General features: G+C 50.6%; 1 protein-coding gene across 1 annotated transcript in view; it reads right to left on the reverse strand.

Annotated features, from left to right (window-relative positions):
* CTNNA1 (catenin alpha 1) overlaps nucleotides 1-10162 on the reverse strand; it is a 121151-nt gene extending 110989 nt beyond the window's left edge. Inside the window, exon 1 of the mRNA XM_069029282.1 lies at nucleotides 10054-10162. The gene's annotated coding sequence lies outside the window, so the exon portion shown is untranslated. The remainder of the gene's footprint in view (nucleotides 1-10053) is intronic.
* Nucleotides 10163-27510: the final 17348 nt, after the last annotated feature.

Consider the following 27510-nt stretch of genomic DNA (forward strand, 5'->3'; position numbering starts at 1 on the left):
AGTGGGCACAGGGCACATCACCAGATTAAGAAGCCTCACTCTCCCCCAAGCAGTCTGTGCTATCTCCTAGCAGCTTCCAAATTGTCACAGTGCTGAGGATTTGAGCAACTCATTTTCAGTCAGAATCAGGAACGTGCTCTGTCACTACAGGTTTTCACTGCTCCACTCAGGTCCAGCTGTCGCTGAGGGGATGAAGGCTCGCTCTGCACAAGCAGCTTCACTGTGCTGGTCCTGGGACCTCAGCAGAGATTTCACAATGGCAAATATGATGTTTTCTTGGGAGATGCTGGTGCCAACAGCAGCTTCTTGCCTCCAGTTATGTAAGTGTTCAGCTCTGATCGTTTCCTTTTTGACAGAATTGTTTACCTCAAAGGAGCTAGAAAGGAGGTGCATGGAAGACAAATCACAGGCAGCACAAGCAATTAGTGATTTATTTATGTCACACTAAGGCCCCAGTTCATGGATGACACCCTGAGAGAATACAGGAGCCAAACTCAGGCTTATACTCACTGAATTGTTCAGATGGATAGCCTGGTATGTCCCAACAAACCTCCAATTTATTTCTGCAGTTTTCAGTTTCCAAAATTCATGCATGATCCCATCTCCATAAAGAAAACTGACAGGGTATCAAGAGTGCTTTAGAAGACACATGTGCTTTTTCTAAAAAAGAGAATATTCTATATAACCAAGATTAATTTTTATGTTCTGGCTGCAAAACCCTGTATTTGGAAAAAAACAGACGATGTGTCATGACCAGCAAGCTATTCCTGTTATGAATAAAAACCACTCTGCCTGCACAGGGATGTTTGTGCATTTTATGCTGAAGACCTGCACGACCACCATGAACGATAACTTCCCAAATCAGAACAAGTGACCACTAGATTCATAACTGCTGCATTGGGCTGTTCTGTGGGTCAGCACTGCGAGGCTCTGGCCATGCAGAAGGACACCACACCTGCATGTTACACAAACAGCACATCTCTCATGAGCTTATCCCTGCAGTGATGGCAACTTCAACCTCCCAAACGCAGCCCTTACTCAGCCACATCTCTCACACTGAAGCTGTAGGCTCAAATTGTAGGTTCACACTCAAACACAGCAAGGGGGCTCAGCCTGGAGACAGGATGTCAGAGCCCACGCAGGTCTTGTGCATCTGCTGGACCACCTGAATTCAGCTACCAAGAGCCCTTCCAACCTCAGTGTCTTTCCACTCTTGAGGCAGAAAACTCTGTGAAGCTTCCCTAAAATCATTGAGAAAGAATTAAAGAAGAGCTTTCTGGCACTCTCTGAACCACAGAACACATTTCAGACCCTAGGGACACACAGTCAGTGCAGATATAATAACTAGGCTGTGGCCTCAGAGCATGGCTCTTCAAACCCCAAACTATGCCAGCACAGGTTCCAATTACCAACCTTAAGTTAACAAGGAATGCAAGAAGGGGCAACCTTTTAACAAGTTAATTTTTGCCACAACTCTGTGTTAAATAAGAAAAAGGTTGTTATAAATTAGTCCACTTTATCAACTGGCAGAAAAATTTGCCACGGCTGCAAAATTGATTCTTGCTTAGCTTGCAAAAACTCACTGATGGCTGGCAATAAAGGGAAAAGGAAACCTGGGGATTTTTGTTCTGATCTTCCTCAGCACTCAACCTGTAATAAAAAGTGCTGTTTATGCTAAAGAGTCAGAAATAACCAGAATCTGACCCCACTCAAACTGCATTTTCATTCCTAAATTGATATGTTGTTATGCAATACTCTTCAGTGCTTTTAGCTGACCACATCTTCAAAATCCAGACCTTCATTAACAATTTAAAACTGTCAGAAGTGCACAAATACTGGAGCTGTTGGAGCTGACACATGTGTTTAGAAAAAAAAAAAAAAGACTCCCTGTAATTAGGGGGTCTATCTGCTTAAACATGGAGCAAATGGACAGCCCTGTATTATCAGACACTAAATACCACATTCTGTCTCAGTTGCATGCTCAGCGTAGCAGTAACTAAGGACTATGTAACAAAAACTTCTGTGTTTTAAGAATGGAAAAAGTTTTCCACAGTTTTCTCTTTGTGCAAAACCTACTAGAAGCACCCACTGAAGCAAAGAAGAACACAAGTGTGAAGACTCTTCAAAGTAAAATGTTTTCTAAGCTTCCTACAAAAACTCCTTCAGAAGTCCTTTCGCCGTCCTCCACTTTGATTCAGGAACACTCTGTCACTCTTAGCTAAAATTTACAAAGCAGTTCTTTTTTAAAGAAAAAAGTAACAAACCCCACAGGTGATGAGGCCGAGATTTTCATTTCATGCTCAGGGCAACTTCAGCAACACCTCCCAGCTCTAAACAATGAGTTACTCTCACAGGAAGAATTGCACCATCACCACACGCCCTCAGACAACTCTCAACTTGCAGCTCCACCAACACACACCGTGAGTTTGGAAGGGGGAAGGGGGGAATTCACAAAAACAAACCCCAGAAGAAGGAGTGAGCATGAATGGGATGTACAAGCGTGGTTTGGAGGAGTTAAGCATGTTTTAGTGCCTGCACTAAAGGCAGGATGCTCTGCCAGCCCATCTCCTCCAGGCTGCAGACACTGGGAACACAGGGCACTGACAGATGAGAACTTTGCAGCTTCTCCAGAAGAGCAAAGCAAGCAATAATAAAAACACAGTGGTGTGATGAATTTTTGGATGCTTCCCAGAGCTCCTGCACGGCCATAACCCCCTTCTATCAAGTACAAACTCGCTAAGGGTGCACCACAGTGCACGAGAGTCAGAGCTAACCATGATCTATCTGCCTGGGCAGGAATCCTTTCGAGTCACTGCCTTTACACATAGGCGACCAATTAAAGCAACTTCCGTTAAAAAAAAAAAGTCACTGTCCCACCCACATTCACATTCCGTGAAAGCAACGTGAAGGAACCAGGCTTGAGAAAAAGGAGTCACTGCTTGGATGGTCTTGCTGGAAAAGAAAAAAATTTTAATGTAGCAACACAGCCATTTACTAAGTAGAAACCAACCCACATCTGATTAAAGATACATTTTTCTCTCTCCACCCCTTCTTTTCACCCCCAGAAACAGGAAACATCACAAACCAACAGAACAAAAACCAGATGAGCTAAAAAATCCTGTTCCATTGGCTTTGCACCAGCACTTTGCCTCTGGTTCTGCTGAACACTGCATCTTTCACTGACAGCCATTGACTTTTCCCTAGGTCCACAATAATATTCTCTTAATCAAATAACCATATTCAAATTGTCTTAACCAATTCTGTAAACTAAGTAAACCAGCTTAGAACACCTGATGCTGAATTACTGATGCATAAAGACCAGAAATTAACTTTTTTTTCCTTGAGGTTATAAGCTTTGAACCCTGCACAACTATTCTGCATTATTCTGTTTCACTACAAATTAGCCCTCTAGCTTTTTTTTTTTTTTGTGCTACTCTTATTGGATTTTACATAATTATTTTTTCTCCCTAACCCCCAGCTAGGAGAAAAGGGAAAAAACCCACTCTAACAACCATACTGCACTCTTCTCTGTACCCATACAAAGTAAGGAGGTTGTGATTGAGGACCCCACCAGCAGTGGAAGTGTCATGGAGTAACAAACACAGGCTATGCCCATTGTCCAAAAAGCCTTCCCCACATCTCCACTTCCAGGATGCCCTGTTTAATGTTACTTAGGAAATTAGTTTCCAGCTGCAAGGGCAGTGGTTTCTAGTCAAACACATCTTCCAGAGTGGAAGTGGCAGGAACTACAAAGCCATACTTCGTACCAAAATTTAAACCACTCCAGAGCCTCTCATAGAGCCAAACCAGATTCCTGCTTTTCACTCAAAAAATACTCCATGTCTTTCATTTTACTTGTAGCTTGTATGAAGTTGTTTGACTCACAAGGTTTCTAAATTTAAAAGCTGTGAAGTCATCAGCTGAATGCGATGACGGGAGAGCTGCTCTGCACCTGCAGCCAGGACTGTCAGAGCCAGCAGCCACGGGGGCTCCTGCCAGCACTGGGCACATGTGCAGAACAGACAGTCCAGGCTCCAACTCCTGCCTCAGGAAGCTCCTACACTGCTGGACCTTGGCAGAGAACCCCAGGGAAGCAATGCTACTTGTTTGCTCTTCTCTCATGGTTTTATTGCTTGTTTTACTGCCTGCCTGCTGCTTTCCCTGTTAGGGATGACTTTACATGCTGCCACCACCCAGGAAAAAGGTGGGGGAGGATATGAGGGCAGGAAGGTAAATGATGATAAGTGATTTTAGGGATCAGTAAAAAGAAAAGTGGCAGGGGTCGATAATTACAACCAGAAAACCAGAAGGAGACACCAAACACCATCCTAGAGCATCCATCACTCCACAAAGGCATCAAAGGAGCCAGAGGATACTGCTCAACAGTGCAACAAGCAGAGCTCCTGCTTTATTCCCTCCTTCAGTAGTTGGTAACAGCTCAGACAAGACCAGGTGAAGGGCTTGTAACTTAGGGCCTCAGACAAGGACTAGACTAATAAAAAGCTGAGTGGACCAGTGCAACCAAAACCTCATGACGAGGGTCACGACAGGACAGACCTCTCAGCTACGGCAATCAGAACACAATCTGTGAACCCTCTGTGTGCCACTTACAGCTCATTGTTCAACTTCTCACCTTTTAAATGAATAAATAATTGAAGTTTCAGGATGCTTAGGCTCCAAAGCATCTGGACATCAGGTACTGGTTGGAATGAACTGTATGGTTAGTAAGTGAAGTTATTACAGGATGTGTCACCTGCACATATGCCCACAGCCCATCATGAATTATCCAAGACCAGGAGCAACTCTTCAGCACTGAGCAGTGAGACTCTCTAGGTCTTTAAGCCATGCTAAAAGAGATTAGTTTTACAAGTATACATTACAAGGACATACCTGCAAGAAAGAGGGCAAAAACTGGCAGCTTGTACGTCTTGATTAGTTGCACTCACACCCACTTTCACCTTCTTGCTTGAGCATACCACAGCTCTGTCCTCTGCTGTTCAACAACGCTGGCTCTGAATTCAATATTCCAGTCAATTAAAAACAACATTTACCCACCTACAGCTTCAGCTGGAGATCTCAAGAGCACTTTGCTAAGATGAATAGTGACCTGCTCAGTGTTATGCAGGTTAAACACCATTTTATAGGCACACAGCTCAGCCCTGTTTACATGAAAAATTCAACTGACCTTTGTGGCTCTGTAAAGCTGCATTGCTAGTGCAGCCCTTGTGCAGACCATTTATTTAAGTGGATCTTCTGTGCTCAGGTTGTATCAGCCAGAGAAGGATACAGAAAAAGAATCTCTCTGTTAGAGCCTTAGATCTGCATAGATATCAACTCTGCAAGTGCCCAGAATAAAGTGAATGAAAACTCTGAGCCCTTGGGGGAGTGGGAACAGCAGTGGAAGGGGGAGCATGGAAAACCACACAAGCCATCAAGGCCACATGTTCCTGACAGCATTGACTCTTACTGACTTAAGTGAAAGGCCACAAATTTAGTTTTTACCTAAATGCCCTCTTGACCTTCTGCTGAACAACAGCAACAACAGGACTGTGGGGCTTACACCCTCTCCTCAGTTCCTTCAGTTGACCTCCAGGTAAAAAAATAAAATAGTAATTTTTTCTTCTCCTGATCCTTCAGCACCTACCCACCTACTAAGCTCATCAGTTTCAGCCTCTTTCTTGAACTAGCTATTGAAGGCTACTCCAGAACACAGTGCACCAATGGTGCCTCTTCCATCTTAGCTTGCACCAACACCTCATTTGCTCCACAACAACTCATTTGCTCCCTAACATCAGTTCCACACAGAAATTCTTCCGAAGCATATACAGTCACGTGCAGATCTATTCCATAATAGGGCACTGATTGCTGAGAAACTGGGTGTTCTTTGGGAAAAACAGCACACCACAAGCTGAGCATCTCATATTACGCTCAGTGCATCCCTACCTGCCCCACTGGTGCCAGCTGCCTGTCTGCTTTGCTCTCAAGCCCCTCACTGTCAGGCGTTTCACTCACTCTGGGGCTGTGACACACATCAGCACTCCTCTGCCTTTGTGCCATTCCATGCACTGAAGCAGAGCTGCCAGAGAACCAGCTGACATCCAGCTTGGTTTCACAGGCACTGTTCCACTCTCTGCCTTAGTAATGGTTATTCCTTTAGCTACAGCTGGCCTCGTGTTTGCTTTTTCCATCCCTGAGTTTATCAGAGAATGGTTTGGGTTGGGAGGGACCTTTAATATCATCTCATTCCACCCCCTGCCATGGGCAGGGACACCTCCCACTGTCCAAGGCTGCCCCAAACCATGTCCAGCCTGGCCTTGGGCACTGCCAGGGATCCAGGGGCAGCCACAGCTGCTCTGGGCACCCTGTGCCAGGGCCTCCCCACCCTCACAGCCAAGAATTTTTCCCACTATTCCATCTAACTCTGCCCTCTGTCAGTGTGAAGCCGTTCCCCCTCGCCCTGGCATTCCAGGCCCTTGTCCCAAGTCCCTCTCCAGCTCTCCTGGAGCCCCTTTAGGCACTGGAAGGGGCTCTAAGGTCTCCACAGAGCCTTCTCTTCTCCAGGCTGAACAATCCCAGCTCTCCCAGCCTTTCCTCCCAGCAGAGCTGCTTCATCCTTTGATCATCCTGGTGCTTCCTCTGGACTGGCTCCAGCAGCTCCAGGTCCTTCCTGTGCTGGAGCCAGCTCTGCAGGTGGGGTCTCACCTGAGTAGAGGTGAAGAATCCCTGCCCTCAACCTGCTGCCCACACTGCTTTGGATAAACCCAGGATACAGGCATAGATCCCTGAATTTAAAGCCTTTCAGAAGAAGCTCTTGGGAGTCTAACTGATTAATAAGTAGCTGTCTTGTAAATTAGAGAAATTATAACAGAAGGGAATGTCAGACTGGGGGAGAATTTCACTTTGCAAACTGCGTTAGTTTAGATCTGTGTATTGAATAATTTCTATCACTTCACAAAGCATGGGGAAAAAAGGTTACTCCTCTAATTCCACCAGAGACATTTATAAACACATAGCAAAGGACTAACAGATGTTTGCTGTAGTACATCTGGGATTAACAAGCAAAAATATGTAATCATATTGAGAGAAAAGATAGCTGGCTCTTTAAATCCATCAGTCACAAGGAATTATGAATCATATTTAAGTATCAGATTTGCCAACAGAAGAGTCTGGACTAACCTCCTGCACACCAGAAATCACAGTTACACCCATTCTCACCCTGACTAGCAGATAAGGAGTCTCAGTCATTCGAGGAGAACAATCCCACTTCCAGTTGCAGTGACCACATTCCTCCTGCGACTCCTTCACCTCAGTAAATCCATCTGCACCCAGTTCTGCTTTGTGACACAGCAGGCCACTCTCAGCACTTGTCTTTCCAGAGGAGCTCATCCAGTGAGGGTGCTAGCATACAATTTTGTGGTAGCTCTATTTTAAATCTCATTTGCTGGATTAAAATAGTATGGAGTTAAAAGTAGTAATTATCAAACATCTGCACTTTCTCTAAAGCTGCAACGCTGTTTAACCAATGCACGAGCTATAAACTCACTGAATGGAGCTATTCCAGATTAGCTGTGAAACAGTTCGGGTGAATTCCCAGAGCAGTAACAGATCCCATTCCTCAAGGTCATATTCACGGAACTTCTGCAACAGCAGATTTTGAGTGATGTCCAGTTAAGGCACAGCAGCAGGAAGCCCCATCCCTGGAAGCATTCAAGGCCAGGCTGGACAGGGCTCGGTGCAGGGTTTGGGCAGGAAGGTGTCCCTGCCCATGGCAAGGGGAGTGGAACCAAATGAGCTTTAAGGTCCCTTTCAACCCAAACCAGTCTGTGATTCATCATCATATTGAGTGACTGCCTCATAAGGCACTGTCCTTACAAAATGACACTCAGTTCTCTTTTATTCATCATGTTTTCTTTAGTGTCCAGCAAAGCTGAGAGACGCCAGTAAAAGAGAACCCAGCAAGTCCTTGAACAGAAACACCATGGCCACGTGGGCCCTTGCTCCAGACCAGACCCACTGCCCACTATGATGAGCAGGCTGGTTTGGCCACTGAGTATTTTTGTGATCTTAACTAATTCTCTGCATAAGAAAGGTCATTTAGAAATCAAATAGTAACAGCAGATGTAAATTAAAGGCAGGGCTGAAGTCCCACTAAAGTGTATTTCCAGCTCATAAACATTTCTACTAATGTGGATTCCTTTGCAAGATCAGTTTCTCAATCTTACAGCTGCAGAAGGAAGATATTCATGCTTCTGAAAAAAACACAAATTACTTTTCTATTACATCTGCCAGTTAACTTTATCAGACCAACAGAAGCCCTATGAAGAAGCTGCACCTTAATGTCTGTCCTTACACATGTCAGCACAGAAATGCTGATGTTTCAAAGCTTGAAAATTCATTGTGAGGAAAGTATTTACATTCATATTTTAAAGCATCGATTTGAGCACAGGATTTCTAATCTCTGCCCACTGCTCTCCCCCCAGCCACCTTGTGTAAACTTTTAATCTCTGAGGCAGAGGCCTATTATTAGAGCTGGCTGAAAAAAACCCTAAAGACTGAAGGCACATTGTTTGTTATGGAAAAGGTTAGGGCAAAGCCTTTCTAAAAACAAAACCTACTAAACCTTTGTCTGTTTCTGCTGAGAAAAGTCAAAACATTTCCGTGATGTTTTAGAAACTGTTTCTTTGTAAATGAAAAACAGTGAGTCAACATCAAAGTATGTGCTTTTAAACAAAATGTTTCAATTCAGAAGGGGTAAAATAAGTACAACAAAACACTTAATGTGGCCTTGGTGCCCCAAGACAGAGCAAAGACTGCACCTAGCGTAAAATGAGCTGGGCTTTCACCTTCATCAACACAATCCTGAACTACAAACCAACCCAGGAACCGAAATAAACAACCGCAGAGCCTTTAGCTGGTTCGAAAGCCCTGAGAGCCCGGTGTAGCCAGCAGGACTGAGGAGTGCAGCCTTCTCCCAACTCCCCAGTCCCAGTGAAGAAAAAACACAGGAAACCAGTAACTCAAGCACCCAGAAAACACCTTCTGCACAACTCCCATCCCAAAAAAACAATAGTCAAAGACAAACAAAGGGGGAAGGGCAGCAAAGGGCTCCCAGACTAGTTCAATACAGATAGCCCAGACACGCCTGGAGTCATAACTCCGAAAACTGGGATGAGGACACGGTCATGGGGCTCACAGCCCGGCTGGGTGAGGGAGCGATCGATGACCCTCGCCAGAAGGCACCTCCTGGGCAGGGCTGGCAGGCCAAGGGCAGACAGGCAAGGAGCCGTGCCTTGATCACATCCAGCTCTTCACTAGACATAACTGGAACACACACTTTCCTGCAAACTTTCGGCCCGAAAGATTTTAGGCATTTTGAACTGGTATGAGCAGTGAATAAAAGCCGGGTGACCCACGCTGCCCAGGGACCCCACGGCCACAGGCGGCAGACACAGGGGTCACACATAACCCAGGAGCTGATACTCTCTCCCCACTTTTTGTCTAGGAAAAAGTAGCGCGAAACTTTCTGTCAGCGAAGGAGAGGCTCTCTCCTTCCAGCACAGGAGCGGATTAGAGGTGGGAGTCGGAAAACGTGGCGGAGCCAGGCGGAGGCGCGGGGCGTTCCCGGCTGCTCGCGTATGGGATCAGCAGCGCGGCCGGGGCGGCTCGCCCGGGCAAACTGGGGCTCCGAAAGGCACGGAGCGCTCCCGGGGGCTCCCGGCAGTGCCCGGCCCTGCCCGCAGCCGGGGAGCGGCGCCGGGGCGGCCCCGGCCGCGCGGGGAGGGGCCTGGACACCGCCCCGCCGCACCGAAACTTCGCCGGGAGCCGGCCCGGCCGCGCTTCTCCCCCCGCGAATCGCGCTCGGCGGCCCCGAACGCCGCAGCTCCCGCCCCGCTCCCACGCGGGCCCCGGCGCAGCGCGGCCTCCCCAGCCGGGCCCGGCTGCCGCCCCAGCCGCTCCGCTCCCGTCCCCCGCCTCCCTCCGGGGCGCCGCGGCAGCCGGGCCCGGCCCGGCCCGCCGCGCAAAAGTTTCCAAGTGCGAGACCCGCAACTTTACCGGGTCAGAGGCTGGGCTGGGGATGGCGGCCGCCGCCCTGGCTGCGCTCCGGCCCCGCCGCTTTGTCCCGTCCCGCGGAGGAAATGGGCTCTTCCGGCGCCTCCCCGCCCGGCCCGGCCGCCCTTCCCGGCACCGCCCGCCGCGCCGCCCCCGCGCCCTCCCGGCGCCGCCCGCCCGCAGGTGAGGGACGGGACGGGACAGGACAGGGACGGGACGGGACGGGACGGGACGGGACGGGACAGGGACAGGGACAGGGACGGGACGGGACGGGACAGGGACGGGACGGGACAGGACAGGGACAGGGACGGGACGGGACAGGGACCGGGACCGGGACGGGACGGGACGGGACAGGGACCGGGACAGGGACAGGGACCGGGACAGGGACGGGACGGGAGGGGACAGGGATAGGGACCGGGACCGGGACGGGACGGGACAGGGACAGGGATAGGGATAGGGACAGGGGACGGGACGGGAGGGGACAGGGACAGGGACAGGGATCGGGACAGGGACAGGGACAGGACAGGGACAGGACAGGGACCGGGACGGGACGGGACAGGGACCGGGACAGGGACAGGGACCGGGACAGGGACGGGACGGGAGGGGACAGGGACAGGGACAGGGATCGGGACGGGACAGGGACAGGGACAGGGACAGGGACTGGGACAGGGACGGGACGGGACGGGACAGGACAGGACAGGGACCAGGACCGGGACAGGGACGGGACAGGGACAGGGACGGGACAGGGACCGGGACCGGGACCGGGACCGGGACCGGGACGGGACGGGACAGGGACAGGGATAGGGATAGGGACAGGGACGGGACGGGACGGGACGGGACAGGGACAGGGACAGGGATAGGGACAGGGACAGGGATAGGGACAGGGACGGGACAGGGACGGGGACAGGGATAGGGACAGGGACGGGACAGGGACGGGGACAGGGATAGGGACGGGGACAGGGACGGGGACAGGGATAGGGACAGGGATAGGGACAGGGACGGGACAGGGACGGGGACGGGGACAGGGACGGGACAGGGATAGGGACAGGGATAGGGACAGGGACAGGACAGGGATAGGGACGGGACAGGGACGGGACAGGGACAGGGGCAGGACAGGGACAGGGACAGGACAGGGACAGGGACGGGACCCCCTCACCCCGGGCACGGACCCTGAAAACCCCCAGGCCCCCGGAGCGGAGCCGTGCACAGCTCCCTGGTGCCCGGGCGGGAGCCATCGCTCCCTCGCTCCGCAGCCTCCCATCACAGCCCCCCACGGGACGCCCCCAGCCCAGGATGCCAGGACGCCACTTGTGAGATAGAATCAACAAATTCGAGGTCAAAATCTGGCCTTGTCCTCCTAAGCTCAGGATACCGAGGGTCTTTGGAGAGAGGGGAGGTGATGGATGCAGGGGTTTGAAGGAGACAGAGGGAAAGTTATAGCTGGGTTCCCCTTGGGTTTGTGAATTGGTGTTTTGTTTTGAAAACACAGATATTTTCATCCTCCTAAGAGATGTTGCTTTTAGGAAAAGCCTTGTTTTCATCCAAATGTCTCTAATAAGAAAACTACAGGTGAGAGGAAACCTCAGGGGCACAAGCAGGACCAACAGAGCCCCTCTAAGAAGAGAAGAAGGTTTTGGGAACCCGACCTTGACCTGCAGGGGCAGGTCTGCAGGTGGAGAAACTTGTCTATATGCAGTAATTAAATTGAAAGTTCCCTTTGAAAAGTCTCAGTGAGTCTGTTGTGAGAGAGTGGTTGTTTTCACCCTGCAACAAATTACTCTGGGACTTTCTGTGGTGTGTTTTGAGATGGTTTTTAATACAAATCCCTCCACAGAACTTACACTTGTACTGGATTGTAAAGACGACTGAATAAATTTAATACATTTCATGACTCATTTGCCAGCACTTCGGAGATAACTGAATCTACACACTCCATCCTGTGTTATTAAGCAAAAAAATAGATTGAGTAACCTACAAGGAAGGTTCATTCAAGGTACCACGTTAATTGAAGGTAACTGAGCTGAGGGGGCTGGCCTGAGGTCCGTGTCACAGCACAGGTGACCACACTGTGGTCAGGACTCTGACTTCCCTGGTTCCATGGGATTTGCAGGGCTGTGTTTCCCATCTTTGCCATATTCCTACCAGCCTTTCCTGCAGGAACGCCATGTCCTGCAGCAAATTAGATTGCATTTTTCCTTCCTGAAGGTTTAATCCAAGAAAAGGATCCAAGACAAGGAAGTAAACAGAGTACTGTTGTTTTATAATCCAGAAAGAAAATAGGGATCAAGAGCCCAGCCTTGTCAGTGAGTGAAATTAATCTAAAGAACGTGAGGTCTGTAATTATGATATTTACTGACATACAGGTTATTAAAAAAATACAGGTCTTCAGTGCCTTAACAAACAGACTCTCCTATGGAAACATATGGAAAACAGATTTTTTAAATTCTTTGTATTTCCTGCTTATGCCAAACCATTAATATTTGGTGTCAATTGCACCAGGGATTCAAACTACTCATTTCTGGTCTGTAGCATACTCCCAGTAAAAACTGAGTTTACACTTCAATAGCTTGCTTTCTTTCATTACTCCTCTTAATATCATGTCTTGGCCTCCTGTGGTGGCTTCCACGTTTGGCAGTTCTGTGTGCCTCACATCCTTTCAGGACAAAATGTCAGATTAAAAAAATAGTTCTTTTTAAACCTACAGATTCAAAAGTAGAAGGCCTGGAGTTGTAGAGAATCACATGCTCTGCACTGCGCCACTGAAAAGCGAAGGGAGAAGTAGGAGATCAGCTGGCAGCTCTGTTGGTTCATGGAGCGAGTTAAAAGGCTCAGCAAACAAAACATAAAATTATGTAAAAATAGAGCCAGCTAGCTAGAGATTGGACTTTGTCTCTTAATTAACAGCTCTCTCTGAATCACAGCACTGGGCTCTGTCAACAAGACTAAAATGCAGGGGGGTGTTCAGACACACACCCAGCAACAGTAGCTCACACCTCCCATCCAGTCCATGTCATTGGCAGCTTGAAATCGAATGCATTTTCTGAAATGAGTTACAAATCTGCTGCTTGACCTCAAATCTTCCTGTAACAGTGTTTGTGGTTTTGTAATCCCATTTTCCTGGTGGTTTCTTTAGTGTTTTTCTTGCCCTTTTTCGCTGGGTGAAAACCCAGCGTAATCCAGGGGAGAGGACAGGGAGGAGGAGACGAGGTGACCTCACTGATCCTGTGGGGAGGTTCTGTGTATAAAATCAACCAAAGCTCTCGGCCTCAGCCCAGGAGGACAATGCAAGGTGCAGCAGAGCAGAGCGGGGCTGGCGGCTGCGCACTCGTGGCAGCTGTCCCTGCTCCTCAGGTGTGTGCACAAGGGCAATCCCTGGCCAGGGCCACCTGAAAACACCGTGTGGGTGTAGCCACAGCAGGAAGCTGCACTTTCCCGTAAATCCTGGGGTGGGTCTGTATAGGAAAGGGCTTGTTTATGGAGCACCTGCCGTAGTTCCGCTGTCTGCCAGTCCCAGTGTAAATGGGTCTAAATGATGTGCTTCAGCTCGAACTGGGTTTTCTATTTCTGTAACAGCCTTGTTGAAGGGAAGTAGTTGCTCCATGAATCCATTTGTGCTCCATTTCAAAATGTTTGATCTCTGTGGTTTTGGTTTTTGCTTTGTTTGGGGTTTTTTTTCTAAAGTGGTTTTGTTTTGTTGTTTGTGAGAAATAAGCATTGCACTTCTCACGTCAGTTTCAAAGACAGGACTGCTGGGGCAGGAGATGGTAGTGAGGGGATTGAGAGGGATGAGAGAAGGAAGGAAATAAAAAGAATGAGAAAAAGATGTAGAGTGTTGTGATGGCAAGCTGAAGTTCCTGACGGATGGGCTGAATGGGCAGCAGCAACCAATAGAGAGAGGAAAAACTCAAAATACTCTAAAAGAATCTCCGGGTTCAAGTAGCAGCGGGTTGAGGCTATCTGCAGGCTGATGTCATGCTGGGCGGTGGGGACAGCCCCGGGGCAGCCGTGCTGTGCCACCAGCTGTGCGAGCAGCAGTCACCGGGCACAGCCCTGTCACCTCCTGTCCCTGGGCTGCCAGCGAGGGCCCAGGAGCAGGGCAGGGACTCGCAGCCAGTGAGCTTTGCTGTGGGGGTCACCCCAAAATGCAGCCTCCCTTGAGGACTGCGGGCTCTGATGAAGTCAGCAATGCAGCAAAGTGACAAACTGAGGGTCTGGCACGAATATCTTACGTGTGCTATGGCATCAGCTCCTGGGGGCTCCCCTGTGTTCATCTCAGCGTTCCATGTGGCTGGGAGGCATCACCATTCCTTTCCAGGGCTCAGATACATAAAGAACTAAGATTGTCTCGCAATATCCAGCTAGGAATGAGCATCTGCAGAGCCAGAAATCAAATTCCAGTGTCCTGGGGAGATGCGTGCCTCGGGACTCTGGAAATGCTGGTAGGTGATGCTTTTGGGGGGACTGCAGGTACACAGCCTAAGCTGTGACTACAACACCCACCTTGGTGAAATAAGCCTCAGTCAGGAGGAGAAGGGATTTACCAGCACACCTGCAGCTGCACTGGGGCTCCTTGGCACCGCTGGCAGCGCAGGGATCAGACCCAGCTGGTGCTGCAGTGCCTCTGGGGTCAGCACTGGTTCTCTGAGAGCTGCAGCCACGCTGCTGTCTGTGCCAGGGCTGTGCTCCCCATCACTGCCACCCTCTCCAAGGAAAACTGTCTGCTAAAAACAGTTCATAATCAAGAAGCCATTGGATCAAGAAGCCATTGGATCCTAACTGGAACTCTCTCTTCCTGTACTATCAGATGCTCCTGAAGCCTCCAGAAAGAAGCAATCCATAACGCCAGCATGGCCAGGAGCACAGGGGCTGATCCCCCCTGTGCTCACACTGCAGCACATGCCTGTGCTGCCTGAAAAAAACAGGCAGAAACTGTAATGAGGAGAAATGATGCCATCCCAAAAGGCTCAGCATGAGCTGGGTTCACTGGTTGCTGTTCCTAGCCCGAGTAGTTTGCATTCACCTCCAGGTTCACACAGCCTTTGTGTAATAAACTGTCATAGCCCCGGAGAAGGGAACATTCAAAAAAGCACCCCGAGGCAATGCATAGCAGAAGCCTGAGAATCCTCCTGCATGAGTCACTGACCTCCACACACTGCATCTATTTCAGCCTTTAATTAATAAGGTTTTACATTTCTATGGCACTTTCCATCTGGAAAGATCCGAAAATGCTGTAAAGACTAAGGGGTGTACAGCACCATTGAAGTGTGGTTCCTGTAGAGGTGGGACTGTGCCAGCTTAGCCAAGGGCACAGGGGAAAAAGGTTCTTAATTTTAAATGCAGCCTCTGTTATGTCACTGAGTATTTCATATCTATGGAGAACAGACAAAAAGATTTTCGTTTCTAAGGCACCGCTTGAGTAAATAACATTGTAGATTTTTTTTGTTATCCAGGGGGGATGCAGTGCAAAACAAGTACTGGGTGATTTTAATTTGGGGTGTTAAAGGGTCACAGAAATGTAAAGCATCATTGGATGAAGGGTTTCCTGTCTCCTGATAAGTAAGTTATTCCCAAATGTTGGACACAAAGCAGAAGCCAGTGGAGGAAACAAATTCCACGCTGACAGCACCTGACTGCATCTGGAACACCAAACTCCCTTGCACATTGCCTGAAAGCTCAGCAGGACCATGTGAGGCTTCAGCAAGGTAAAAACCAGCCCCAAGCAGCAGGTGGGCAATGGAGAAAGCCAGGAGGAAAGAGCCCTCCTGTCCCACGGCTGACACAGCCCCTGAGGGGACCCAGGGTTTTGCCAAACCAACACAAATCCCTTCATTTTTTATTTCAAAAGGTTAAACAAGTCCATTCGCTCTGCTCAGCGGATGAGCAGGGCCTGGCTTGCGTGAGGGAAACCAAAAGGACTGTCAGCCACAGCTGGCATCCCTCTTACTAAGTACTAGGCCAAAGTGGACTGGGAACACTTGACCACAAAGGGTTTTCAAAGGAATGTCAAATTTCTTTTTTTCTCAGTGTGATTCTAAACTATTTTTATCTACCTCTTTCTGGAAGAGAGACATGGGCATTGCCACGACTAGTCGTAAACTTTCATTACTTCCCGAGGAGAAATTGCAGGGAAATTACAGGCTAGTGCGCTCTTTTTATGTCTCTCCTGCTCCGGGCATGTCAGCACTGCTGCATTCCAGTCTGCCCCCAACACATTCCTCCCTTCGAGTCCTGTCCCCTCCCCGCCTGCTGATGGACATTAATGACCTTCCTCCGTAATTAACGCGTTGAGCGCCGCAGTCCGCGCCAGATGAGCCCTCCGTGGTGTGCCAGCGCTGGAAAAGCACACATTCCCGGTGTGCGGGCTGGGGTCAGCCCCGGCTCCAGCCCAGGGTGCCCCTCGGCCACACTGCACCTGAGCCGCACCTGCCCTGGGTGTGGGGGCACATGGAGCCCCCGGTGCGCCGTTCCTGGAGCTCCCTTCCCTGGGAGCTCCTGAACTCCTGCATGCACAGCTCCACACCGCTCCTCCAGGCACACAAAGGTGTCTGGAGAAACACCCTCAATCCTTCACGTTTCAGCATTGACGAGGAGGTGCCAGTAGCAGATATTAATTATCCCTCTCCCATAAAGACAAACACCTACAGGCTGTTTCTGCGCTGTTGTAGTATCAGGGAAACTGAGGCAGAGCAGATTGGTGCTGCAATCCCTGTAGCTCCTGCCCCAAACTCACATCCCTGCCATCCCCAGCCCCGAGTCCAAGCACTGTCTGCAGTGCACCAGAGCTCCCTGAGCCTGGAAATCCCACACCCACGTGGCTTTTTAGGCATGGAAACTTCATCCAAAGGGAGAAGTTCTGTCGTCAAGGTGAAAAGCATTGCTACTGAAATGTGATCAAAGAGAGAGTGATCAACTTAAGTGTACTCAGGAGTTTCTGTTCCAGACAGAATTATCAACAAGAAACCAATCTTATAAGGTAGCTGCTATTGACAGGGAAGTAAAAGGAATACAGTTCTTACCAGACAGACCTAAGTTGCTCCAAATTGCTGTCAGCTTGAAATATCTTGCTGGTAATTTGTTTCCAAATTCTTTCTCCCTAAATTTGATTTGTTGCTGTACAGTGGATGATCTATTCTGCACAGCACCTCAAAGAGCATTCCCATTGTCCTGTCCCTGATTGTTTGTGAGCTATCACTTCTGGGAGTTGGCAGCATTTATTATAAAAAGGCACATCATTGCTTGAAAAGCAGACTTCTGTCTGAGGCTGTGGTATCTGCTGCCCTTAAAAACAGCAGCTGAGATTACTGGGAGGAAAGTCATCAAGGAAAAGCCACTTTTCCTCCCCATCTTTGAGCTTGTCCACATAGGCAAGAGGCCACTCTGTGTGTCTGTACCCTGGGGCAGGGGAAGGATGGGGCAGCCTTTCCTAACAACACGTGAAGAAATCCTTTTCACCAGGATCCCTTTTAACCAGGATAAAATCCCACCTCCTGTGCTATTGTAGCAAGAGCATGAACATCACACCCAGCCACTTTTTTTTCTGCTGATCTCTGCTCTTTCTTGTGTGAGGGAGGAAGAGAGAACTCTGACTTACGAAGCACCCTGCTGGGTTCAGTGATGTCTCCTACATGGTGTGTCTGGGGCTTTCCCAGGCCTCTGAGCAGTTGCCCTCTGCTCTCCAGAGGATTTATTTCTGCACACTTGACACAGAGGCAGAAATGTGAAATTCCACCTCACCTCTCCGTCAGTATCCGTCCAGCCTGCGTCTGGGTGACAATGAGGAGAGCAGTAGCTTTGCCCTGGCTTTCTCTTCCAAGAACATCCATGTGTCTTCTCCTGTCCTTTCTCTGCTTAACCCACTCTGTCCAATGGTTTAAACAAATTCAAGGAAATTCTGGTTTGGGGACGAGGAGCTGCCTCAGCTTATTTACATGGCTCCAAGGCGTGGGCAGAACAGAGAGACTTGGCTTCCCAGAAATAAAGGCTCTCGCTCATCCTGTGTGTATGGCCATATTTGATAAAAAGAAGGAAGATATTTGTGGATCTTTCTGGGAATGTATGGGCAATTTTAGCATATTTTTGCTCTCCAGCTTGTTGGTGGTACCCACAGGTGGCTTTGCTGTGGGTAGGGCACTGCAGGCAGGATGTCAGGCACTTCAGGTCACCCCAAGAGCTTGCGCTGCACCTTGGACAGGTCTCGGTGCCATCCAGAGCATGGAGAGAGCCGGAGAGTTGGGAGCTGGTGGAAGGATTTCACTCCACCCACGTAGGCACCAGAAAATTAATAATTGCTGCAAATGCTCGAGAGCAGCACAAAACACAGTGCTAATTCAGCTGGCTGTAATTCTGCCACACAGTTTACTCTGACATCGCATAAGGGAAAGCTCCACTTAAGCAATTGTAACATCACTGAAAGGATGGAATTAAGAAAAAAGGAGAAGGAACATAAACCTCCCACTATTGTTATTTTCAGAAAGCAACAACAGGAAGAGCCAGTTAAAAGGCCTTGAGGCTCTGAGCTGTTATTCCTCCCTGGAAACCAGCCACGTAATACACAGAAAACCCTGAGCTGTGTGTGTGGGGGCTGCTCCGTGCCCACCAGGGGGATGTGGGCCCATTCCTGGGGCACGTGAGCCCATTCCCATGGGCAGGTCCCTGCGGAGGGCTCCCTCCCCACCCCAGCTTTGGCCACCCTTGGCATTTGCTCTGCTCTGGGGTGCCCTGGGCAGATAATCCTGCAGCTGCTCTGGAGCAGCATCTCCCAAGTGCCACTGGCAGGACTGGAACGCCTCTGTCTCCTCACGCACAGTTATTGCACCAGGGTTGCTCAGGAACCAGCAATTTTTCCTCTTTGCAGGAGCAGGCTGAGCCTTTCCGAGGTGACCGAATGCAGGTGTCAGCCAGGCAGGAGCAGCACAAATCAATCTCTCACTGCTTAAAAATATATCTGTATACCAGATCTGAACCCTTTCCTCCAGAGTCTTGTGGCAGAAATGGAGTTTTAAAATGCTCAATTATTTATAGCTGAAATGCTGGGGAAAAAAATAACCTCATTTGTCATGCTGGAGCAGAACGTGCTGGTCCCCATCACCTACTGTTTGCACAATGCCCGAGGGTCAAGAGATCTGGACAGGGGGATGAGGAACAGGGAGCAAGAAGTAGTGCCTGAAATCAGGGTGCCAGCACCCCAAAGCAGAGCAAGTTCACCCAGGGACATGGTCAAACCCAAATCATGACAACCCTGAGGTGTCCCAACTGTTGCTGGGTGTTAATTATTGACAGTTAAGTGGGGTGGGTGGTCCTTAAGTACAGGCTTCTCCTGGCAGTCCGGGGGGAGAGGACAGGTTTTGTAGACCCACAGATGCTGTGTCAAAGGGGCGTTTTGCAGAGTTAACAGCTTTTAGGAGGGAACCTGTGGGAGTTCCTCCAGGGGAGGACTGTCTGCCTAAACTTGCTTTTGTTTTTCTCTCCCTGTGTTTTGGGAGAGCTGCTGCTTGCCAAGGGCCCAGCATGGGGAGTGGGCACTGCGGGTCTCTGCCTGGTGAAGGAAGACACCACAAGCTGCAGTCACACATGACAGGAGGAGCAGCAAGAGGAGATGAAGGGGAAAGCAAAAATGAGAGACCAGAGGATGTAAAGACATCAAGTGTCACATGGCTGCTGGATGGGGACTGGAAGAATTTTGCGTGGGTTTAGAACAGAATTGAATCATTACAGCTGTGTAGAGCCTGTCTCCCTTACTGAGTTCCCCACTGGACAGGCAGGAGCAGTGATTTGGAGGGATGGTTTGGAGCCCAGTTAAGTACCTTCACTTGTGTAATTTTGTCCAGAAGGAGAGAATCACCACCTGGGGTCCCCTTCTCTCTCCTCCCTATCCTGGGGAACATGGGCATCAGGAGAGGGCTGAAATCCCAGTGCCTTGTACTCAGCTGCTTTGTGGTGCATTGCACCGAGCAGTGGTTAAAAACCTCAAGGATGACTAGGAAAATGCCTGTAACCATGGCAATCCTCTGCAGCCATATCCTTCCCCCCCTGTAGCCCTGTCCAGAGGACCTGGAGCCACCCCTTGCTCTGTAGCAGGCAAGAACTGGTCCTGAGACCTGTATTGTCCAGGGATAAAGGATACTTCCAGCCTGAAGGAAACAACCCCTGATAACTTGGAGCTGGTAAGCACCACCTGGATCAACAGCCAGGTGCCAACACCTCCCAGGGGTTAAGGACAAAGGTGCCATAAGAGGACCTGCATAAAAGGCCCTTCTGCTCAAGCTCTGAGAGAAGCCTTGGCCTGTCCCTGGGAGCATCGCCCAGCTCCACAGCCTCTGTCCTTCTTTCAGGCACTTGGGAGACTTTGGGCCACATCTTCCAGTGAAACCAGTAAAAGTTACAGCATTTGGCTGCTGAGGAACTGGTGGCTTGGCCTTCAATTAGGATAAAGCTGTTTAATTCCTTCCCACCTCAGCGCTACCTTCCTGCACAGCCCTGTTAGCGAGGCTGGCACAAAGAATGTTAGGGATTAATGAGACAGGTGATTAAATACAGTTCTGATTACATCCAGTCCTGGGAGGATGGATGTGGAACTGCCCTGCTGTGAATTTAGTAATAGAGTGGGAAAAAGCAGAAAACGTAGCAGGGAAGTGGTTCTATTTCATTAACACCCTCATGCCTGACGGTGCTGGCACCTCTGCCCAGTGCAGGTGTGATTGCAATGTGACTTTGGGACCCTGGGCAGACCTGGTCCTCAGCCAGAGCCAGGGACATGTGCTCGTGCAAGGATGAGTAACACGATCAGGAGGGAGAAACAGGGGAAAACACGGCTGTGCACTGAACTACTGTCACTTCTTTGTGCTGGTGTTCTGAACAAAAATCTCATCCGTGCCACAATTTCGCCCCCAGCACCTCCTCTGACCACTGTAGCGGATCCTGGGGGATGGTGCAACAGGTATGTTGTGGTGCAGAGCAGCAGCACGTTTTTAGGACAGGCAGATCCCCACAGTATCTCCATACATTTGCAGAAGCTATCCAAAATCCTGTGGAAGTCTGAAAGTGGGGAAGTTGGGAAGTGCAATAGTAAACCCCTTCCAGTGAGAGCACTTCAAATCCACAGCTCTCAGAGGACAGTGGCAGCCAGCACCATTATCCCCTCCTTACAGATGGGAAAACTGAGGAAATCATTTGCCTTGTGTAACCCAGAAGTGCTGGGAATGCAGCAAGATCCCAGCCTAGGGAAATCTCAGCCCTTGGACCATAAATGAGTCCTCAGATGTCAGCACCAAAGGCTATAAAACCTGAGTCCTGCTGGCCAGCTGGCTGGTGCAGCTGGGGAGGTCTCACTGCTGGCAGGTCTGACAAGCAGTTGAGACTGCCCAGCCCCACGCCCTCTGCTTCACCTCCCTTCCAAGGATAAAAGCTTCCCGTGAGCACCACTAAGATCGTTGGGATCAGGTAACTCCAAGCCATCCATCTGCCTGCAGGCAGGCACGGAGCACGGGCAGAGCCCCCTCCGCGCAGGGACACGCCAACACCTGCCTTGGTGCTCTCCAAAACCTCCTGGCTGCCTGAAGCCGCCCCTTGTGCTGACCACAAAAAGGCTGAGTCTCGATTGCACAGCCCCTGGAGTTCAAATTCCCGTTTCTTGCCTGGCGCTGGGGCACTTTACCCACACCCTCCTCCTGCTGCCAGCTCTAACGCAGGTACGGGGGAGCACTCAGCGCACTCAGGAGCAGAGCAGCCTGCTTGTAAACTCAATATTACTTGAGGTTTGCTCAGAGTTCGTGCCCCAGGTTGCAGTTAGATGGAGTGAGGCAGTCCCAAGTGCTTCTGATGGATATAAAAAGGATATGCAATCAGATGTGCACTTAAGCAAGTATATTACCAAGTTAAATGACTAGAGTTTTACTAAGCTAATTAAAAATGGAACAAAGCGATGATCAGATTAAGGTCATAATTAATAACTCTATAGGTTCAAATTATCCAGTCACCCAATAAATTCTCCATGTAATCAGAGGGAGCCGCAGCTGATAACTTGAGGGAATTCGTGTCCTGCTCAGAGGTCTTCAGGAGGCAAGAGCTGCCCTTAGAGCAGTGACCTCGGCTCACCGAGGTGCCGTGCTGACCCTGCTGCTCAGGAGCCCTTTCCCTAAGGCTTCAGTGTCTATTCCAGGTTGCCTTCTTCAATGGAAGAGAGTGGACTCAGGATGGGTGAGAGCCCCTCGGTCCCCACCTCCCGAGTAATCAGGGCAAGAGCCAGCACCCACCAGCAGAGTGGGGTCTTGCCATGGTTTATCTCCAGTTTTTAGCAGGGATGACGCTTTTTAAGGAGCCCAGAATTTGGTCTGTGCTATATTTACACTCGGTGGTTTAAGGCCCTCTCTTTCGGTGCTCTCCAAGTGGTTGAGCTCCGACATCCCCCCACCAGCTGATGCTAAGCCCTGGGGTACCTGGCTGGTGCAGACAGAGAGGACTGCCCAGCACCTCCCTTAACCTGCCCCAGCTCCTCAGGAGCTGTTGGAAATGCCCAGCGTGCTGCTCTCCGTGCTGGGATTTGGACTCTTTCCATCCTCAATGCCCAGGATTTGGCCAAGTTAATGTTTTAAGAGGGTTGTTTGTCTTCTTGTTGCTCAGAGCCTGGAACAGCTGTAAGAGCAGGAGAGTTTGCCAATTACATGATCCTATTGTTAATTATCTTAATTATGAGTATGCTGCTAGGTGATGTCTCCACTAGAGGCTTGTGCTGCAGCATTTGGGTCCTGAATCCCTGGAGTCTGCACATGGAGACTCATCCAGACCCTTTCTGGGGCTCACAAGCAGTGGGGAACAAGCCCCGAGAGGTACAGGGAGGGCTCCATCACCCAGAGGACTTCCCAAAGCAGGAGGGAAAGATGGGGATGCTGAGGGTGCTGGGGACACCATGGTACCAGGACTCCCTGGAGCTGAGCCCCGGGATGCACCCAGCCCCCCAGGGGATTGCTGGTGGATTCAGGGGAAATTGGAAAGGTCCCCTCGGGGTCTCCTCCACCCACAGCCCTGGGGCAGCTCGGGCTGGTTCCCTCCCCTCCCAGGCTGTTTCATAGCCTGAAGCTGGTGTTTACAAAAAGCAAATGTTTTACCGTTGGCTAATCCGCCTTGTTTGCAAAAGCCCTGAAGGCGCATTTTAATTGCAAGTAAATGATTCTTAACGATATAAATCAGAGCCAGGGAGTGTTTGTGATATCTTGCACTGTAACCAGGAGTCAAGAAATGAATTAGTCTCAAATTGAAAAGGGGAAGGTTTCCATCTGAAATTGGGCAAATATGAGGCTTCATCAAGGAAAGATAATCACTTGGCGGGATAATAATGAGGCTTCATCTTATCAGTTTTGCATGAAGAATCCTTAATACGCCTGGAGCGTGTTTTGCTGCCGTGAGCGGTGTGAGAGACAACTCAATAAGAAAGGTAATGGAGAGAGAAGAGCTGTGGCAGCCCCTAGCTGTTCCCTGGCCCAGAGGCTCAGACCCACCTGGCTTCAAAGAAAGAAGTCAGGAAAATGAAAACAAATCACACAGATGGCAAAGAGTCTGGCTGGGGAGCAAGGCTCTGCTTTGGTGGGACCCCTCTGGCTCTGCCAGCATGTCCCCAGACAGGGCACCCAGCTTGCTCTCCACCAGGACCCCGCCCAAGCTCCCAGCCTGCCCAGCTGGGATCAGCAGGAGTTTTTCTGATGGTTTCAGTTCCAGCTGGATTAGCCCCAGACCATGGATGTACAAAAGCACGGGGACACCAACAGCTGAGGTCTGGCATGTTTGGGGAGCTGTTCCCTGTCTCATTCCTCTCTGGGAGGTTCCCTAAGTGCAAGGGATGGGTTCAGACTTGCAGGCACTCAGTATCGCCTTCCCGCCCTTTGCCAGTGAGGAGCCTTAGCCAGGACAGCATAGGGCTCTTTGGGAAGCAGCTGGCACAGCTGGGATGTTCCCAATGCCAGTGGGGGTCCCCCAAAGGGGACAGTGATCCCCAAAGGGGACAGTGATCCCCAAGGCCATCCTGGCCCAGAGGCCGGGCGGGAAGCAGGGAGCAGTGGGATCTGCAGCGGGACAGTTGTCACAGCAGAGCTGCTGGACCTTCTGGCCAAAGGGCTCACGTGTCCTGCTTGCTGTGCCCAAATGGCACCCAGGAACTTGTGCACAATTAGCAGTGGGCTGTAATTGCTGTCTGTGACATCTCGGGCTGTCGGCAGGATAAAGCCGAGCTGGCCGGCTCGGAGGGCCCGGCGCTGGGCCAGGCTCTGGGTTTGCAGCCACCAGGGCTGTGCCAGCGCCAAACTGTGCCCTGACCTCCCTGCTCAGAGCCCAGGATGTACGTTCACCTCCCCTGGAACATCACCCCTCGGCCAGGATGGGGGTCCTGACCCCTGGGAAGGGACAGAGGCCGGGGCAGCGGCTGGGGAGTGGGTGCAGCTGCTGCTGAGCAAAGCCGTGGGTTCATTACCAACCTTTTCAAAACCAGTGCTTAAAAATATCCCCCACTCGCAGGGGCTGGCTCAGCTGCACGGCTGGTCCTCATCTCCCTCTCGGGATATAAATAGTCAGCACTGAATAGCAACGCTGGCCCAGCGCTTTTCATGCTGCTGCACAGGAGGGGACGGTGGCACGAGCCCCGTGGGTGGCTGGGGACGTTGGCTGAGCAGCCTGGCCCTGTCCCACCAAGCTGGGCTGTGGCTTCAGGTGTCACAAGAGGTGCTGCTTCCAGCTCGAAGCAAAACACAACCAGGAGAGCAGCCAGGAAAAGAGTGGTGCGGTTTTGGGATGAGGATGAAGGAGAACTGTCCCTGCTGGCTGGGGCTGCAAACCCCTCCTGGCCCCCTGGGACATGCCCTGGCAACAGTGCTGGCAATGGGAGCTGTGTCTGAATGAGCTTGGCTTTTCTTTCATAAGGTTTTACAGTCTTTTAGGGGAAATGGGTGATTTTGTGATGAATTTTGAGGCAAAATTGTAAATTTGCCATTTGTAAAAGAGGACTCACCTGCATTATGGTCCTTTGGTGGCACTGGATGAAGATGTTCCCACACCACGTGTCCTACAGCAAACCCTGATATCTGAGCAGGAGGAGTACCCAGGAGAGAAGGAAATAAACGCTAAAATAAAAAACATTTTTCCTTTTTTGGCTTCTAATAAGAGCCTGGTATTTAATAATGAAGGAGACTCAGATCCTCAGATATGCCCTTATTAAATGAAAGGTGCAAATGTCTTTGCTTGATCCACAGTGCAGCTCTCAGACTAAACACAGGGCAAAAGATCTTAACACCTCTTCTAAACAAGTGGATGCTGGCGTTATTCTCCAGTGCAGCTGCAGCTTCTCTGTTCAGGAAGCTCCTCAACTGCTTCATCACAGTCTCCCCCAGACTAATCCCTCTGTCCTGCCGGGAATTCATCATTGCTCTCCACATTTCTAGAAGATGATCCATTACGCAAAGGGAAGTGGAGGAAAAGCCCACGTGAAGCCTGTCCTGTCATGCCCTTGGAAGCAAATTATTCACAGTGCCACCACGAGAGGCCACGGAATAACCCTGGGTGCTCAGTGGGCCGAGCGAAGCAGGAGGAAATATTCATGCCCAAAGGCAAGGTGAAGAGTTTCTTGGTTGTAAATTATATTTTTTAATTGGTGATGAAGTCTCTTCTGGGAAAGGGCTGGGAAAATCTGCTGCAGAGTGAGAAACCCCTCACAGCTCCATCACTGATCATGAAGGCTGGGGCTTGGCTGCAGAGAGCCACCAGTGATGGCTGTGATGGCACAGGAGCTGTACTGGAGGGTGGTGCTGCAGCTGGGTATCCCTTTCACCTGGTGTCCCTCCAGGTCAGTGTCTCTGGCTGTGTCCCCACACAGAGGTTGGGGACAGGCTCCACGGGGACAGAGCTGATCTCTGCAGCCCTCAGGATTCCCACTGCTCATGGGGCCTGGATGTTTGATCTTGCTTTGTCTCCTATTCCTTTCCACCAGCAGCAGAAATCTGCTCTGTGTCCTCCTTGGTTCAATCCAGGGGAGAGGGACATTTAACTGCCCATTTTTCCTCCACTGAAATGGTCTCACCTTCCAGCATCTCTGCCAGAGAAAAGGGGATGCTCTGAGCCCACTGCCTGCCTCAGTGGCCAAGGAGTTGTCATGAACACTTGCAACCACCCCTGTCACGTTGGCCATGTTACTTACACCCTCTAAAAAGTCATTTTCCGTGGAAATGGTCATCTCATAACCATGACAATAAGGATAGCTCAGTTTTGGGCATCCCTGCTAGAGAGGGCAGAATCAGTGCCCAGACTGGGAAAGGCTGTCCCACTGGGAAGGGCCACGAGCCCCTCCAAGGGCAGAGATGGCCTTTGCCTCTGTCCCCAAGCCAAACAAAGCTGTGGCTCAGTGTGATTCCATGAGTCATCCCCAGCATGAGTCACTGCTGCTCCCTGGGCTATCATTTTATTGGGAATGGGCTCTTGCTGGTTCCTCTGCAGCAGACAGAGCAGGGTGGGAGCCAGGGCAGAGCGGGAGGGGACACTGCAGCCACCCTTCTGGAGAGAACACCTCTCTTCCCGGCTGCAGCACCGGGCCAAAATCAGCCCTGCCATAGCGACTCTCCCTTGAATCTCCAGCTGCTCTCGGGGAACTGGAAATGGTGGTGACACTCCCCTCGTAAGCAGATTATTTCTGTTCGGCGCTGGGCTCTTTGCCTGCACACAGTCGGTCACTAATCGCATCTTTTTCGCCAGTTAACTTGGGGGTTTATCAGTCTGAGCCCTCGCCTTTATCAGATCTCAGCCTTGCTGGGCCGATGAGCATCTCTTACACTTCCCAGGCTCCCTGGAAGATCTCTGCCACTTATTTGAAATGTGCTGAAAGGATGCCAGGCTTGGTGAAAGCGCCTCTCCTCATCCCAGCAAAACCTGCTCCTGGGGAATGCAGGGTTCTCACAGAGATTCAGGGACTGATAAAGCTGCTGCAGGGTGCAGTGAGAGAGGAGAAAGCTGCTCCTGCAGCCCAGGCTGCTCTGTGCACAGTCCCCATGTGCACACACACACACTGTGTGTCAGACCCAGAGCTATCCTTCTTCTTGCTGTGCCCCAAGTGATGCTGTCAGCACCCTCAGTGACAAGGTGATGCCCTGGGTGATGCTCCTTGGCCCCAGGTCCTCAGCAGGGTGAAGTGAGACCCTGTTTCATGGGTGACCAGAGCAGGAGCCACACAGGAGGAGGAGGAGAAGCTGCACCTCAGCCCTCTTCCACACATCTCCTCCAGCCCAGGGTCACAGTGATGCCACCAGCCCCACATCACCCCGGGAGAGCCTTGTCCATTGCAGCCCTGGCAGTGCCAGTGGGGAGCTGCAATTTGTTTTGCTGGCTCAGCAAGATATCACTGGCTCCCAGCACTGCATCTTCCCTCAGTGGGGTGAGAATGACCCTCGAGCAAGCAGGTCCAGAAAGAGCTGGGGCTCTGCTTTGCACACC

The sequence above is a fragment of the Aphelocoma coerulescens genome, chromosome 13 (genome assembly GCF_041296385.1).
Source record: "Aphelocoma coerulescens isolate FSJ_1873_10779 chromosome 13, UR_Acoe_1.0, whole genome shotgun sequence".
Taxonomy (NCBI): domain Eukaryota; kingdom Metazoa; phylum Chordata; class Aves; order Passeriformes; family Corvidae; genus Aphelocoma; species Aphelocoma coerulescens.